This window comes from Bison bison, unplaced genomic scaffold (assembly GCF_000754665.1).
Source record: "Bison bison bison isolate TAMUID 2011002044 unplaced genomic scaffold, Bison_UMD1.0 scf7180017864035, whole genome shotgun sequence".
In the NCBI taxonomy this organism is placed as follows: domain Eukaryota; kingdom Metazoa; phylum Chordata; class Mammalia; order Artiodactyla; family Bovidae; genus Bison; species Bison bison.
Window position 1 is genome coordinate 15,169,254 of NW_011494607.1, and position 18,989 is coordinate 15,188,242.

Here is an 18,989-nt window from a genome sequence, read left to right on the forward strand (position 1 = left end):
GCTCTTTTTGACTTTATTTGTACTGTTTGGCCTGGGATATGGGTTTTAAATGGACATTGTCTGTACCACTGTCATTAAAATAAACAAAATATTTGTAAAAAAAAAAAAATCTTACAAGTATTCTTTATATGCCATGGAATTAAAGCCCAAGATACATAAAAGAAAAATATTATATTAAATTCTGTTTTGTTGTCTGAAGGGGAGGACCAGATTATGTTTTATTCTATCCCCAAGAACGGGGAAGCAGCAGTTTCCAACCTGAAACCAAATTAATAGCCTGAGGTTTCTGAGATAAATTATCCCCAAAGGGCATCAGATATCCCAGACCAGGAAACCAGGAGCACTGTTGGGTTTTAAGTGATATAAAGTCAGATCTATGCAAATATGTGGTCATTTGTGAAAAAGAAGCATCCATAAACTTCCATAGTGCCCCCATCCATAAACAGGGGCACTTGGTCCTGGAGGCATAGGGCTGTGAGGAGCCTGGGGGAAACTGAGGTACCAGCTGTTTCCACCAGCCATATTTTGACAAGCTATTCTTACCACATAAAACTTCACATTATTTCTAAGAGCAGACATACCAGTCCTGGCCTGGCCCACATCCAATTTGGGTAATTGCATTTTGTCATCTTTCGGGTCTCCCTGGCACTTTCAATTAGCCGTAATTTATATTCTTTCCAGTTTACAATTGAAACTGCCTTGTATTGCAGCTGTGGGGTTACACAGAGAAGGCAGCTAAATTAACAAACAGCCAGTACATTATTGCTGTTTTTCAGTTCTCTTTTGCCTTACATTTCTACGGCGTGCTAAAGGTCAGGGATTACTAGTTCCATTTTATAAGAGAGACCATTCAAGCTCCAAAGTAATTTACATCCATGAGGAGTTGGAGTACAAAGTGAAAAATAAATTCCCATTTGGGTATATGCCTATACCTTAGAACCGAAAAAAGGAAATAACAAATCTTTTCTAAAAGAGAACGAATCACTTCAATATATTAATAAATAGAGGTACATTGTTCTTCTTTCCTCTGCTTCTTTAAAAAAAAAAAAAAGTATTTATTAAGTTTCCACTTGTACTGAGTATTGTTCCAGGTGTTGACATCCAGAGGTAAACAGTGGATGGCTTTTCTCAGATCCTTAAAATACACCAATACCTGGTTAGCTTATTTGATATTCACAAGAGCTTTATGAAGTGTACACTAATGTTAGTCCTATCTTACATGTAAGGAACTGAGGCAAAGTGTTAAGAACTTTCCAGAGGATAGCAGTTACAATCAAAGCTTCAAACCTCAGCTATTTGATGCCAATACCTGTGCTCTCCATCACTGTAATAATCTCTTCCATGCACAGAATATTCCTGGACTTTACTATTACATATTGGAAGATGGACAATAAACAAACAAACAAGAGAACTCTCTGAGTGATCAAATACGAGTGCTGTGAAGAGAATTAAAATATTCTGACGAGGTAGAGTCATGAGGCATTGCTTAAGCTAGGTGATAAAAAGGCTTTTCTATTTCTACGGGGAGATCTGGAACAGAAAAGGCCAGCTAAGCAAATATGAAGGAAACAGTGTTGGAAATAGAAAGAAGAGCCGGTGCCAGGACCCTGGTGTGTTTGCAGAATCAGAATCAGCCCAAAATGGCTGGAGCACATAGATTAAATTTGGTTGGAGACAGACAGGCACAGGATTACATAGGACCTAAATAGTGTAACATGTTTAGCTTTTATTTTACTTGTGCTTTTGAAGGTTTTAAGTAGATAAATGACATATTCTATTTTAAAAGATTATTTTAAAGGGAGGATCTATTTAAGGTGTGGGCAAGAGTGGAAGAGAAACAATTCAAGGTCCCAGGTAAGAGATGATTGTTAGCTGGACTAGGGCACATTTAGAGATTAGAGGGAAAAGGGGATGGATTTAGAATATGTTTTTGTTGACTTTGCTGATGGATATTGGAGGGGAGCAAGTAAGGAAAAGAGAAGACTCAAAAAAAGAAAAAAAAAAATTATTAGTTAAACCTAAGTATTTCACCAAAGGATTTTGGTGGTTTCTTCTGAGGATTCTTAGCTGGGATAAAAAAGATGATTAAATGATATTTAAATTTTATTTCATTAATGTTCATTAACCAAGTCAGTAGTGAAAGTCGCTCATTCATGTCCGACTCTTTGCAACCCTACGTGCTAGAGCCTGTCAGGCTCCTCTGTCCATGGAATACTCCAGGCAAGAATACTGGAGTGGGTTGCCATTCCCTTCTCCAGGGGATCTTCCCCACCCAGGGATGGAACCTAGGTCTCCTGCATTGTAGGAAGATACTTTACCATCTGAGCCACTAGATAAAATAAGTAAAATAAATTTGCATTTATTTTAAGAAATGATTTAAGGTACATATGAGCACTGTTAGCCTTGTTTGAATTTTTTATCAATGTGTATAAAATGGATTTATGATTTTACAAAATCAGAAGAGGGTCTTGTACGTGTTATTTTGGTGTACAACATACAAAGTTAAATACAAATAAGGCACTATTTACAGCAAATGAATAGGATATCAAATTATTGTGTTGAACTCACATCTTCTTAATGGAAGACATTTTGTTTTTTTAAATGAAAGTGTGAAAGGATCCATGGTGGTCCTTAAATTATGTCAATTGTGTGCATTAAAAAAAAATGCCTAATATAATTTAAAGTGGATGTATTTTACAGAAAACTGTTTAAGGATTTTGGAAAAACTGTAAGTATTTTCCATAAGATGTAATGGGACCTGAGATAACATTAACACATTTGATTACTAAAACAAACTATGGAGAGATTGCATGTTTTCTTTTTTTAATATACAATGCATCCTCTTAGGTTTGAGCTGATGTTTTGACAGACTGTCTGTCTACAGTCCCTTTTCCAGCATAATTGCACAGATTAAAAATAAAATAAAATTAGAAAAAAAAAATTCAACAACAACAACAACAAAAAAAACATTCAACAACAACAACAACAAAAAAAAGCCTGATCTCAAAGGGTTTTTATTAATTTCAAGTGCCGAAGGAATTGGAGGAAGGCGACATGGGTGTACAATGGTAGAGCATTTGTAGTATTAGATATCTATAGATGATCTATTGTAAATTTCAATTTTTTATTCTTTCCTGGGTTCCAAACTTACAAGAGGAGAATTTCCACCTGGATATCACACAGGCTTACCCAGACTGGCTAAATTGCAAATGACTTAGTTCTTGCATTTCCTAATCCAGTTGATAAAATTGTCATTCAGTTGGTTCTCCAAGCTCCTATGTTGAAAGCTGCTCCCAGTAGTTTAACAACCCTACACTCAATCTTTTACTAAGTCTGATTGTTAACCTTTCAAATACCTCTCCAGTTTCCTCCCCCACCCCCGCCCTTTACTATCACTACTATATTATGTCTCCTTCCTCCATCTCTAGGCTGGATTATTGCAGTAGTTCTCTAGTTCCTCCCTTCTGGCTCTTCCCCATTCCTTTTGGCTTTTCACCACTCCAACTCAGCATCTATGCTGATATCAGTTATCTCAAATTTAATTACTCTTTTAAAACATTTACCTTTCTCCTCATGACCCTCAAATTAAGTCTACACCCCTTAACATGGTAACATCCCTTTATGAAATGGCCTTACCTGATTTTACCACTATGGTCCATCTTTCAAATTTCCTGACAGAACCTTAACCATCTCCCAAGGGTCATCTCTAGTACCAAACCTCTTTCACATTCCTGAGATTTTTAGTATCTTTATTCAGCTTGCTTGAATAGTTTCTGCTCTCTTCTCACTTGAATATATTTATCCCAAAACTGGATTTTTATTCGTTTTCTATATGAAAATCTTCTCTTTAAGAGTCTCAAAAATACAAGCAAAATTTATAAGGAAAAGGGCTTCTCAGGTGGTGCTGGCAGTATAGAACCCACCTGCCAATGCAGGAGACATAAGAGACATGGGCTCGATCCCTGGATTGGGAAGGTTCCCTGGAGGAGGGGATGGCAACCCATTCCAGTATTCTTGCCTGGAGAATCCCATGGACAGAGGAGCCTGGCAGGCTACAGTCCATAGGGCTGCACAGAGTCAGACATGACTTAAGTGACTTAGCACACACACATAAGTAAAAAACCCAGGTAGGGAAGCCAGCACAATCACAATTCCTCCAGATTTCTGTTTCTTGAGTTTCTTTTTGTTTTCCCCTCTCAATTCATACCTAACATTTCTCAGATTTTTGTTGGAGTAGCTGCTAGTAGCACTATTAACTCTAGTTTCTCCACATCTTTGATAACATTTTCAATTTTTTGAAGAGATTTTGTTAGGGCATTTATGACTAATCTGATTCAGTAAGTCTGGGTTTAAAGAAACACATCTGTTTTTTCTTTGCTATTAGAGTTGAGAACAAAAGTGCAAAAGCATAAAATTTAGGCATAGAAACTGGAACTCTTTCTTTGCTGTTGCTACATCACAGTCACTAATGCTTGGGGCTTGACCAAAGCCTGTTTTCACTCCTTAAAAGCCTCTTTGTCCCAAATTTTGTCTAGAACATCTCGTTCCAAAGACACATCTCTTCCATTCCCATTCCTTTTCCTTTTATACCCTGAGGGTCATTTACAATCACAACTCCTTCACTGTTTTGTTTTGTTTTTCCCTTTTCAGGGACCAGTTTGAACCAGGAACCTCTGGAAAGAAATGAGTCCTAAATGGATGCTCACATTTCCCTCCGTGAGTATACCAGACACTACTGTCTCCCTCTGCTTGAAGAACGCTAAAGATTTCTTAGTGGGTTTTTTTTTGGGGGGGGTATTAAAATTTGGGTCTCAGAATATGTGATAAATGCTAAAGATATTGCAATATTTAAATGACAGGGTGGATGCAGATAGATGACAGATTGTTTTTCAGTCTAATGGCTTAAAATATGCAGAGTACAAGCTTTTAAATTTTAGTGTAATTAATTGCTACAGTTGTATAATTGCTTGTCATCTCAGTTTTTGTCTTAACATGAATATTTTTTTCCTTCTCTGCAATCTCTCACTTGAGGGAGAATAGAATCTAACAAATATACTACAAACAATACACTAAAATTATGTGCATATGGAATCATAGCATATATGGAAAAAATCCTTTTGAAAACTATATAATACTGTCATCATTTAATCTAGACCTTTTATTTTTACTCATGAAGGAATCAACTCTGGGAGATAAGATGACTTTCTAAAGACTACACAAAGACTACACTAAGAGAATGCTCTTAGTTACTAAGCATACTGACCCTGAGTCCAGTCCCTTTTCTATCATATCCAAAAGCTTTAATACTTCTTAAAGTATTAGCAAAAATTTTCCATGTTCCTGTATTTCTTTGTTCTTCTGCAATCATCTTCTAAACCATTGACCTTGAACTTACGTAGAGTACAGAAAAGCTCATCTGAGGTGGCACAGTGGGAATGACCCAGAACAGATCTCATCCTCTAAATCTGACTTGCGTTTGTGACTATTAGTTCTTCTCAGATTTTGACGGGTACTGTCATATAAAAGCTAAGCAAGAAGGGAGATGAGACCTGAGATGCTAGTAATAACATAGTGCTGTTGATAAACCAAGTTTTGTTTCTTTTTCATTTTTGCTAAAGAATGTCACATTCCTAGAAGAAGGGTCAGGTCCTGAAGGGGCTATTAGTGGCATTCCAACCAAGGTCCTTCCAGCTTGGGTTGTCCTAGTACACTTGAGTGTGCTGTCCATGGTGCTGAGGGTCCAGTGCTAAAAATAGCTGTTACAAATTCCTCTCCCTTCTGGCGAAATCATCTTACCGTGTGTTTCAGAGTTTTACAGTTGCCTAGAGGAAGCTTTGAAAGCTCTGCAACCATTTCAAAAACATAACAACTCAAAAAGGTAGCTTCCAGAACATCCTGTTTATGACAGCTGAAGTTGAAAAATTCATATCACCAGGAGAAACAGATTTAAATTTTTGTAACTATTTTGCTGTTCCTAAAATAATACTCCTTATATGTTTTTAAAAATTAAAGCAAGAGCTTTGATTGCTGTGTCCCTAGTTAAATTTTTCTCCAAAAATTTGAAGTAGTATAATATGATATAGAGTAATTGTCAACCAAAAGAATAAAAACTATCCAAAGAAAATTAAATACAGTTCACCCTGTGGATACAGGAATACTAGATAAGAATTAAGAGTCAGCTTCAAGTTGGGGTCTATATAAAATGATAAAACAGGAGCAGTCAGACAAAGAAAGATGGGAATGCCTTTTATGGTATGAGTTAATATAAGTTGCATGGTGTGAATAATTGCATATTTAGAAGATCACCTCTATCTACAGTCCCTACATATTAAAAAAAAAAAAAAAAAAGCTCCTTATTCAGCTGCTACACCCACTAAAGTGAATATTCATAGGGGATATACTGCTGTACTTAATTACTCCAAAATGGCCTTGGATGCTTTCCTATTTTTCTGGGGGACCCTTATTGTAAATGGAGGCATTCTCTGTGATGAATGTAGTATCAGAATTTTAAACTGCACTTATGCCCTCTTATCCATCTCTGATATACATTGATAACATTTTTATTGACATTCAAGCCTCATGACTTTTGTCTCTGCTAGTGGAATATGATACCCCCAAAAAAAACCTCTGCAATGTGAAATTCTGTGCCTAGTTGAGATTTGCATCTCATCTCATATTTTATTTGCGATTGCTTTTCACTTCACTTAGGTAGGAGGTTGTCCTAGTATGAATTCCTAACAGGTAGTTCTAAGATAAACCTTGGAATACTCCACCATGCTATTTTACTCATCATGCCCAATCTCTTTCTGAGTTTCGAACTGTCTAGACCCTGAAAGCAAACAAATGGGAGAAAGTAAGGCCACCAAAAGCACTAACAACCATAAATGTCACTGCAAACTAGGTACTCAAAGGCCCTCCCTAACTGTATTACTTGCCAGTTATTGAAAGATCTCTGTAAACACTTCATTTTATACTTTTCTCTGCCTACTAATGCTTTGGGTATTGCTGATACTTCTTAGGAGGTAAGTCTATTTTTATAAATCTTAACTATTGATGATGTTACTTTTCTCATTCTTGCTGTTTCTCAACTCACACTATCTCTGTTGATGAGCATTTCCTTATTAGAGTTACAAACATTTTATTAGGCATTAGTGACCTTCTCATTACTAAATCTTGTTTAACTTCTTTTCTTCAGAAAGCACTCTCTTACTTTGGCCCTGTGACACCATACCACACTATTCCTTTCTTCCACTGCTGCACATATCCTTGAAGGTTAGTGTTTCTGTACTAGGTTTTCTTCTACATTTGTCAAAGTGGTTTTGTCTACCGTCAAATATTCAATTATCCCTCATGTACTAATGACCTACTCCTGCTGCTGCTGCTAAGTCACTTTAGTCGTGTCCAACTCTGTGTAACACCATAGACGGCAGCCAACCAGGCTCCCCCGTTCCTGGGATTCTCCAGGCAAGAACACTGGAGTGGGTTGCTATTTCCTTCTCCAATGCATGAAAGTGAAAAGTAAAAGTGAAGTTGGTCAGTCGTGTCTGACTCTTCTCGACCCCATGGTCTGCAGCCTACCAGGCTCCTTTGTCCATGGGATTTTCCAGACAAGAGTGGGGTGCCATCGCCTTCTCCAGACCTACTCCTACCATTTTCCAAAACTCTTATTCCAAATGTCCAACTACCTTTTCAACATTTCTACCCAAGTATCTTGCTGGATTCTCTAATCCACATATCCAAAATTGAACCTATTGCCTTACCCCCTCCCCCCACATACAACCTTCTTTATTACCACCTTTGTGTTTACTTTCAAAGAATAAAACCAACGTCATTGTTATCCTCACCAAACTTCTGGCAGCTTTCCTTAACCCCATTTTCCCCTGATACCTCCATACAGAAACTCACTCTTTCTTACCCACTCTATTCTATGGCCATTTTCCCTTCTCTCACTTTCAATCACAGAGGAGCCACCATCAGCTCTTATCTGAATTGCTGCAACAGCTCTGCTTTTGTTGTTGCCCAGCACTACCTCCCCTCACCTATTCTTCACAAAGAAATCATCATAGTTTTAAAGCATATTTTATTATAATGATTCTCATGTAAGTCCTGAGTGTTTTTTTTCTAAGTCACCATTAGGATGAAAATCACACCTGCCAGTTCTGACCCTTGACTGCTTCTCCAGCCTTTCTCCTGACTCTTCACTGCCTCCCTTTGTTTCATGTTCCAATCATGTTGACAACTTTAAAATTTGTTGAATAGGCCATATTCTCTCTGGACTTCTGATCTTCCTCTGTTTCCCTTCCTACTCTTCTCTTTATGTAGCTGATTTAAAAGTCATTTTCTCTAAGAAACCATTACTGTGGCTCCTTCATTCTCTCCACACACTCAGATGCTTTGCTCTCCTCACTTCTGGTGCATTCCCATTGTATCATTTATTTATGATTATTCCTTTCTTTTCCTTTATTTTGTCTCCAATATTTAGCACAGTGCTTGGTACAGATAGGCAATTATCATCCATTGGAAGAACAGAAGAATACATGAAAGTACAAAGCGGTTTTTTTCCCGTTGAGTTAATGTATATTTTTCTTTTGTCTGTAATATAAGGCTGCCCTACATGCTGAATATATACTCATGTATGTTTAGTGTCTGCAGAGTAGTGAATAGGGAAAGAATTGAAGGTAGGGTTGGGAGAAATAGGAGATGGAGAATGGATTCCAGTCAGATGTAGTTCTTCAAGACTTCAAGGCACTTAAAATTGAGAAAATTCAGTAAGTAGCTTTGGATTTTTTTTTTAATCATAAAAAGCTGTTTATTTTGAACTTATGATTTTTGCCTTTCAGTGTATTGGGAATACTTATTTGAGAGGAGTGAAGGAATTAAAAAGACCTCTGCACATTTCTTATGAATTCTTGCTAAAAAATAAAAATCAAAGAAATCTTTCATGTTTTCTTTTAATTTAGCCTCAATAGAAAATAGCTAAGGTAAAAGGGACATCTTGGGGGTTCTCCAAATACAAAATTATTTCTACCTGGGTTTAGGATCAATAGAATGACATTTTATAGAGATCAAAAAATTCATGCTCCTAACTATGATGTGCTTATATAAAGATTAAAGAGAGTTTGCATTACTTGTACGCATATCTGCAAGAAAGGATCTGGAGAGTTTTGGAAATAGACAACAGTCTAGGAATTTCTTCAACAAAAAAATCTATCTATAGAATGAAAAGTTTATAGATTATCTAAATTTTTGACTTTTATTGTACACATATAATCAATACTATATACATATATATATATAATATGCATATTCAAATTTGTTTGCCATACTGCTACTGCTGCTAAGTCACTTCAGTCATGTCCGACTCTGTGTGACCCCATAGACAGCAGCCCACCAGGCTCCCCCGTCCCTGGGATTCTCCAGGCAAGAACATGGGAGTGGGTTGCCATTTCCTTCTCCAATGCATGAAAGTAAAAAGTGAAAGTGAAGTCGCTCAGTTGTGTCCGACTTTTAGCGACCCCGTGGACTGCGGCCTACCAGGCTCCTCCATCCATGGGGTTTTCCAAGCAAGAGTACTGGAGTGGGGTGCCATTGCCTTCTCCGAGTTGTTTGCCCTGGTTGACATGATAAAAACATGAAATATAACAATAAGTTATTACATGGTCTTTGGTTCTACTAGTTTGTAATGTTATTTCCCTAGCTGACAATAAGAACGCAGGATTTTTTTTTCTCAAGCAGGAATCCTACATATAAAAAGGCATTTTAAGGAAGACTCTTTTGTGTATGTTTGCCTGCCTGCACCTCTCTCTCTGTTGTTGTGTATGTGTTTATGTGTGTGTAAAGTCAATGAGATTTTAGCTCCATCTGATTTGGAGATCCTGCACAGAACTAAACAGAGTTAGCTTAGTTTAGGGATCAGTTAGTCGCATGGCTTTCCTCCACAGGGCTTATGCTGTCCAGAGCTTTGGTCCTTCTCAAGTCCTATCAAATAAGCTATATTTACATGCACATATGCATATTCAAAACTTCACATAAAGTTTTTGAAAGATGGGAACTTACACAGGGTTCCAGCTTTTCACCATCTTGCTTCATTGCTTTCTCTTCTTTCTCTTTAGTTTCCCCAAACCCCTATTTTTCTCTTGTGAAGGGAAGTCCTACATCTCTTTTGTTTCTTGCTTTAAGCTAATGTATGTCCTCCCTTGCTTCTCAGGGTCTTCTTTCCTCCCTCCCCTATAAGAGGCTTATCAAAATAGTTCTCAAAACAAAAACTATTCTCTCAATAAAAGCATTGTTCTTAGCTTCTTAAAAACAGCAAAACCAAAAGAACTTTATCACATTACAATAAAATTAAAATTGTATCTTTTTAAAGAACTGTTATCCATTAGTTTATACTTTCTGTCATTTTTAATAATATAATAAAGTTAAATGTGTGCGTTCAGTCATGTCCGACTCTTTGTGACCCCATGGACTGTAGCACCAGTCTCCTTTGTCCATGGATTTTTCCAGGCAAGAATCCTGGAACGGGTTGCCATTTCCTATTCCAGGGCATCAAATCTGACTCTTTTTTGTCTCCTGCATTGGCAGGCAGATTCTTTACCACTGTGCCACCTGGGAAGTTCCAATCTATGTAAAGCTGTCTGTAAATTCCCTCTGTATATAATAAAGTTATGTTGACTTTTAATAATGGTAGTTTGTGGGGAAAACAAAGTGCTAATTATCTTTTAGTGGTAATGGAAACAATATAATTAACCAATCTAAAATTTCAAAATCTAAAATAAAGTGGTTAATTTTGCATTTAAGAGTAGGGAACTATACTTTGATATACAGTCATTCGCATTGGTTTTTTTAAAGAATGTAAGTTAATAAATGAACATTTTGATGGCTGATCAAATGTGTGTGTGACTAGCATGCATATTATGTGAAAATTGTAATTTCTTGAGACTAGTTATGCTGAATAATACTTCATTGACTACTTAAGTATCTACTTATGCCTAAATATATAAATAGTTTGCCTTTTATTACTTTTAAATTGAATACTACTTTACCTTCCTAGAGTAGTAATTCAGAATTATTGTCACTATACTGCCTAAATTAGATAAGCTTGAGATGAAAACAATCTACTGAATTCAAGCCTCAGAACAGCTAAAGAAGAAAATCCAATATTTCCTCATATAAATACAATACAGTAGGTTATGGAAACAAATTAAGGGCAGAAAATTTAGTTCTAATATTTGAATTGAGCAAGTATAGATCATGAAATTTGAGTTTATTTCAATTCTACCATATTTGAAAAAAGATAATTCATTTATATAGGGCCTTTTTATTTTTAATTTTTTTTTTCATTTTTACTACCATTACTTTAATAGTAAAAGGTACAATTAAAGGAAAAAGTCTGACAAAATCAAAATGTTATGTTACAGTTTGGCAGCTTAAAATGTTAGCTATGGACCTTTGAAACTTCTGTCCTAGCTGTTGAGAGAATCGTTTATATGAGAGGGCTGGTAAATCATCATTTCAGTCAATAAATCTCCGTGGAGGTTGTATCATTGCCCGTGTTGGTAAGTTCAGCTACTGCCCTTTGGGTCCTAACAAGCTATTCAGGACTGCAAGACAATGCTATTTTTTAGGACTTCCTAGCATGAAGCAAACGATATAAAATTACTACCATTAAATTGAATAAAAAGGTGAAGCTATTACTCCTAGTCATAAAAATAATCTTGGAACAATTTGGAGTAAGTTAAACCCTCACATTATTGCTCTTATGTGCTTTGAGTCCCAGTATGAGGCTTGTGTTGGCAGAAATCAAAGAATCTCACTCTGTGAGTCACTTAAAATGGTCAGGAATGATGACATATGCTGCAAAAATGATCGGAAGTATATCCCTAAAACAACTGATGAGACTATTTGCATTATTCAATAAATATTTAATGACAAACTCTTGACCCATATTACTTAATATGCTTTTCCAATTTCACAGGCACGACTTTTTCTTTATGGAATTGTAAGATGTATATCAAGGAGAAGGCAATGGCACCCCACTCCAGTACTCTTGCCTGGAAAATCCCATGGGTGGAGGAGCCTGGTAGGCTGCAGTCCATGGGGTCGCTAAGAGTCAGACACGACTGAAGGACTTCACTTTCACTTTTCACTTTCATGCATTGGAGAAGGAAATGGCAACCCACTCCCGTGTTCTTGCCTTGAGAATCCCAGGGACGGGAGAGCCTGGTGGGCTGCCGTCTATGGGGTCACACAGAGTCGGACACAACTGAAGGGACTTAGCAAGATGAACCAAAGATTATAGGTCATCTACTCATAGGCTTTTTTTCTGGATTCCAGTCATTCTGTTTTTTATGGTCCAGTGATGAAAATTAAATACTGACTTTTTTGAAATTTAAGGATGAGAGCAAAACAAATAGATAAATGAGAGCAATATCAGAATCACTTCAAATTGTAATGATTCTTACCTAGATACAAAATAGTTGCATACAACTTAGATCCTATGTGTTAAAATATATCTGTTTTATATTTTCTACTCATAAATTGAATCCATTTTTGTTATTGGAAGACTGAAGTTACAGAGAAATATTAATGTAAAAGAAAATTCCCTTTAAAATAAATGCATTCTGTATGGAAAGGAATACACAGAATTTTTTTTTTTCCTCCCTCATAGCTCATGGTGATTTTGGCCTTCAGCAGGCCAAGGTCTTTTTCTCAAAACTTCTTTATGCAGTTTCATGACCTTCTAATTATTTGAGTTTTATAATGAGTTCAGCTGATTACAAGCTACCTTGCTATAACTTAGATACAAGGAAAGTAATATTTCTATCCCCTTTATTTTTCATTGGTTGCTCTGGTCTCTTTCATTAGAAACCACCTACTGATTGGTTTTTTAAAAATTAAGTGTATCTCTTATCCAGTTTAAAACCTGAACTAATCATACTATTTAGAGAAGGCAATGGCACCCCACTCCAGTACTTTTGTCTGGAAAATCCCATGGATGAAGGAGCCTGGTAGGCTGCAGTCCATGGGGTCGCTAAGAGTCGGACACGACTGAAGGACTTCACTTTCACTTTTCACTTTCATGCATTGGAAAAGGCAATGGCAACCCACTCCAGTGTTCTTGCCTTGAGAATCCCAGGGACGGGGGAGCCTGGCAGGCTGCCGTGTCTGGGGTCGCACAGAGTCAGACATGACTGAAGTGACTTAGCAGCAGCAGCAGCAGCAATCATACTATTAAACCATCCTTCAGATAAACTTTTAGGTAACTTCTCCACTTATCCTAGTCAGGGGTGGGCTTTGCATTTGTGAGGACAAGGCCCCTGACCTCATGCCAGTCATGAGCTGGGCATTGGCTGGTATCTGCTGATTGTGAGGTAAATCCTAGGTCTTTTGTCTTTATATGCACTTGCCGTGCCCATTAATCTTTGTTCTACTCTCAGATCTAGAAACAGTCCTAGAGACAGTCTTTGATGAGCCTAATCTACCTAAAGATTTGTTAATCAGAGATTTGCATGTGGCAAACACTGATCTTAGTCAGAGCAGTCTCCTCTGATTGCTCCTTGTACTACCTTAAGAGATTCTAGCAAGCCTTTCACTTGTTTTTACTTCTGTAATAAAGGAAACAAAAGTATTCCTCTGGAGAAATAAGACACAATTGTTTTTTTCTGCTGGTGCAGTACCACCAATGTTACTTTAATATGTGTGTTGCCAGATCATTGATCCTAGGCTCCTCAGAGTTTCAAGTGAATAGTGTCCTATTGTGCTTTGATTTCTTCTGTAAAAAAGTCCTAATTTTCTCCAGGCAGGACAGAGTTGGGCAAAAAGGATGTCAGAGAAGGAAAAGTTTCAAAAGTTAAATAGAAAAGCACTTAAATAACCCAACCATCACACTTATTACAGATATTTTTTCTATCTATGTTTCTAAAAGTAGAGCATGAATTAAAAAATGTATTAAAATTCAAAGGAGAAATGTTCCAGAGTCAGAAAATATATATAGATACTGATAAAGTTTAAAGCATAAAAAATTAAACGCATTTCTATGGTAAAAATAATGGTCAAAAATTAACAGCATATTGGTGAAAATGTTCTTAATGTAGCTATAAAATCATTGATACCCAGAATTCTCAAAAACTCTTACATATAAATAAGAAAAATAAAGGTATTCTATTCATAAATAACTATTTGTAAAAGTAGAACTGCAAATGGCCAGCAAACATTAAAATAAATGTTCAGGAGACTTCTAGTTTCTAGTTCTGCATATAAGAAGCTTGGAAGCTTCCAGTCTATCTGAACAATAGGTGAAAAACTGAACAAATTAAAAAATCAACAGCTTTTCTTGGATCCATTAGAAAAGGGAAGATCCAGGGCACACTGCAACCTCCAAATTTAAGAGATAGACAAATCTGGGGAATCACAGTTTACCAGAGCTGAGACCACTGTGGAAAACAGTGCCAGGTAGGAAACTCTGAGCTGTAATTGACAAATTGCTGAAGGCTCAGTGAGGACCACTCTGAGAACCAAAAGTTCCCAGTAAACTCACTTTAAGTGGAACCACAACAATTCTGAGTGAGATTTATTTTCAGGAGCCCAACCTGATTTCTGGAAAATATTGGACAAAAATCTACTCATGTTTCCAGCAAAGGCAGTGGAAAAAGGACTATTTTGAAACATACCAGCATACTCTTTTTCTTAACAAGACCTGCACTCAGAGGAAAGGAGATAACTAGAGCCTAACCTGCTGGGGTCTTATCAGAAGCAAATTAACCTGAGGTAGAGGTAATCCCTTCACAGATCACTACCTTGTTGTGGTGAAGGGGCTTGCATAACTCAATAAAGCTATGAGCCATGTCATGTAGAGCCACCCAAGAAGGATGGATCATAGCAGAGAGTTCTGACAAAATGTGATCCACTGGAGGAGGAAATGGCAAACCATCCTTGTATACTTGCCATGAGAACCTCGTGAAGTGTATAAAAGGACAAAAAAATACGACACTGAAAAATGAATCCCCCAGGTCAGAAGGTGTTCAATATGCTACTGGGGAAGAACAGAAATAATAGCCCCAGAAAGAATGATATGGCTGGGCCAAAGCAGAAGTGATGCTCAGTTGTGTATGTGTCTGGTGATGAAAGTAGAATCTGATGATGTAAAGAACAGTATTGCATAGGAACCTGGAATATTAGGTCCATGAATCAAGGTAAAATGGACATGGTCAAGCAGGCGATGGTAACAATAAACATCAACATCTTAGCAATCAGTGAACTCAAATGGATAAGAATGGGTGAATTTAATTCAGATTGCCATTATATCTACTACTGTGGGCAAGAATCCCATAGAAGAAACGGAGTAACCCTCATAGTCAACAAAAGATTCTGAAATGCAGTACTTGGATGCAGCCTCAAAAATGACAGAATGATCATGGTTCATTTCCAAGGTGAACCATTCGACGTCACAGTAATTCAAATATATGTCCCTACCACTAATGCCAAAGAAGCTGAAGTTGATCAGTTCTATGAAGACCTAGAACTAACACCAAAAAAGATGCTCTATTCATCATTGGCGATTGGAATGCCAAAGTAGGAAGTCAAGAGATACCTGGAGTAACAGACAAGTTTGGTCCTGGAGAACAAAATGAAACAGAGCAAAGGCTAACTGAATTCTGCCAAGAGAATGCACTGGTCATAGCAAGTACCCTCTTTCAATAACACAAGAGATGACTTTACACATGGACATCACCAAATGGTCAATACTAAAATCAAATTGCTTGCATTCTTTGTAGTTAAAAATGAAGAAGCTGTACAGAGTCAGCAAAAACAAGACCTGGAGTTGACTGTGGCTCAGATCATCAGCTTCTCATAGCAAAATTCAGGCTTAAACTAAAGAAAGCAGGGACAACCACTAGACCAGCCAGGTACAACTTAAATCCCCTATGAATATGCAGGGGAGGTAATAAATAGATTCAAGGGATTAGATCTAATAAACAGTATGCCTGAAGAACTATGGACAGAGGTCCACAATATTGTACAGGAGGCAGTGAATAAAAACATCCCCAAGAAAAAGAAAAGCAAGAAGGCAAAGTTGTTATCTGAGGCTTTACATATAGCTGAAGAAAGAAGAGAAGCCACAAGCAAGGGAGAAAGGGAAAGGTATATCCAACTAAGCGCAGAGTTCCAAAGAATAGCAAGGAAAGACAAGAAGGCCTTCTTCAATGAACAATGCATAAAACTAGAGGAAAAAAACAGAAGGCGAAAGACTAGAGATCTCTTCAGGAAAATTGGAGATATCAAAGGAACATTTTGCCCAAAGATGGACACAATAAAAGACAGAAACAGTAGAGACCTAGTAGATGCTGAAGAGATCAAGAATAGATGGAAAGAATACATAGAAAAACTGTACAAAAAAGATATTAATGAACCAGATAACTGTGATGGTGTGGTCAGTCACCCAGAGCCAGACATTCTGGAGTGTGAAGTCAAGTGGGCCTTAGGAAGCACTGCTGTTAATAAAGCTAATGGTTGTAATGGAGTTCCAGTAGAGTATTCAAAACCCTAAAGGATGATGCCATCAAGGTGTTGCACTTAACATGTCAGTAAATCTGAAAGACCCAGAAGTGACCACAGGACTCAAAAAAGACCAATCCTCATCCCAATTCCCAAGAAGGGTATCACTAAAGAATGATCAAACCATTGGACAACTGCACTCATCTCCCATGCTAGTCACGTCATGCTTAAAATCTTGTATGCTAGTCTTCAGCATTATGTGAACCAACAACTTCCAGATGCCCAAGCTGGGTTTAGAAAAGGAAGAGGGACAAGAAATCAAATTGCCAACATTTGCTGGATCATACAGAAAGCAAGGTATTTCCAGAAAAATATCTACCTCTCTTTCATTGACTACACTAAAGCCTTTGACTGTGTGGATCATAACACACTGCAGAAAATTCTTAAATAGATGGGAATATTAGATCACCTTACCTGTCTCCTGAGAAACCTATGTGCTGGTCAAGAAGCAACAGTTAGAACCCTGTATGGAACAACTGATTGGTTCAGGATTGAGAATGGAGTATGAGAGGGCTGTCTGCTCTCATCCTGTTTGTTTAACCTATACTCTGAGCACATCATGTGAAATGCTGAGCTGGATGAATTACAAACTGGAATCAAGATAGGCGGGAGAATCATCAACAACCTCAGATATATATGATACCAGTCTAATGGCAGAAAGTGAAGAGGAACTAAACAGCCTCTTGATGAGGGTGGAAGAGAGTGAAAGAGCCAGCTTAAAACTAAATATTAAAAAAAAAAAAACACTAAGATCATGGCATCTGGTCCCATTACTTCATGGCAGGGGAAATGTGGAAGTAGTGACAGATTTCCTTTTCTTGGGCTCTAATCTAAAATCACTGTGGATGGTGACTTCAGCCATGAAATTGGCGATTGCTTCTTGGCAAGAAAATGGTGACAAACCTGGACAGTGTGTGGAAAAGCATAGACATTACTCTGCCAACAAAGGTTTGTATAGTTAGCCTATGGTCTTTCCAGTGGTCATGTATGGCTGTGAGATCTGGACTGTAAAGAAGGTAGAGTGCCAAAGAATTGATGCCTTCAAACTGTGGTATTACAGGAAACTCCTGAAAGTCCCTTGGACAGAAAGGAGATCAAAGCAATCAATCTTTACGAAAATCAACCCTGAAAACTCATTGGAAGGACTGATGCTGATGCTCCAATATTTTGGTCATCTGATGTGAATAGCCAACTCATTGGAAAAACAACTCATTGGACCCTGATGCAGGGAAAGACTGAGGTGAAAAGGAGAAGACAGTGTCAGAGGATGAGATGGCTGGATGGCATCATTGATGCAATGGACATGAACTTTGGCAAACTTCAGGAGATGGTGAGAGACAGGGAGGCCTGGCGTGCTGCAGTCCATTGGGTCATAAAGAGTTAAACATGACTGGGCGACTGAACAGCAACAAAGGTAATATCTGGGGCTTCCCAGGTGGTGCAGTGGTAAAGAATCTGCCTGCCGATGCAAGAGATGCAGGTTTGATCCCTGGGTCCAGAAGATCCCTTGGAAAAGGAAATGGCAACCACTCCAGTATTGCTGCCTGGAAAATCCCATGGACAGAAGACCCTGGTGGGCTATAGTCCATGGGGGTCACAAAGAATCAGACTTGACTGAGCACATGTGTGTGCATGCACATGTGTGCGCACACACATACACATACACATGTACAAAGGTAATACCCAACTCCAGATAGCTGTAGCATCCTGTTCCACCTAAGACTGGGAGGGAAGAAAAAGCCTGAGAAACACTTGTTAAGTTCATAGTCCAGAGGCACAGTCTCACTATAAGACTGAGAACTAATCATTAGACTACAGAATATTTCCCATCTTCCTACACCTCACCACTACATTACAAAAGGCCTGTTTACAGTTCATTTTACTCAGTACATCATGCCTGTCTATGACAGAAGAATTGCAAAGCATATCAAAAGGAAAAAAAAAAAAACTTTGAGGAGGCAGAGTACACATCAGAACCAGACATAGCAGTGATGTTGGAATAATAAGATCATAATTTAAAACACCTATGTCTAAAATGCTAAGGGCACTAATGGATAAAGTAGACAGCAGGCAAGAATAAATAGCAAATTAAAACAGAGAGATGGAAATCCTAGGAAATATCCAAAAAAAAAAATGCTAGCAATAAAACAGTTTAACAGAAATGAAAATACCTTTAATGAATTTATTAGTAGACCAGCCATAGCAAATGGATCCTTGAACTATAAGATATACCAATAAAATCTCCAAAAACTGAAAAATAGAGGAAAAAAACAGAATATCCAAAGGCTGTGGAATAACGGCAAAAGGTGTAACATATACATAATAAGAATAAAAAGGAAAGAGAAGAAAAAGTAAGAGAAGAATAGCTGAAACAATAATGACTGAAAATTTCCCCAAATTAATGTCTATAGATCCAGGATGGTGAAAGAATACCA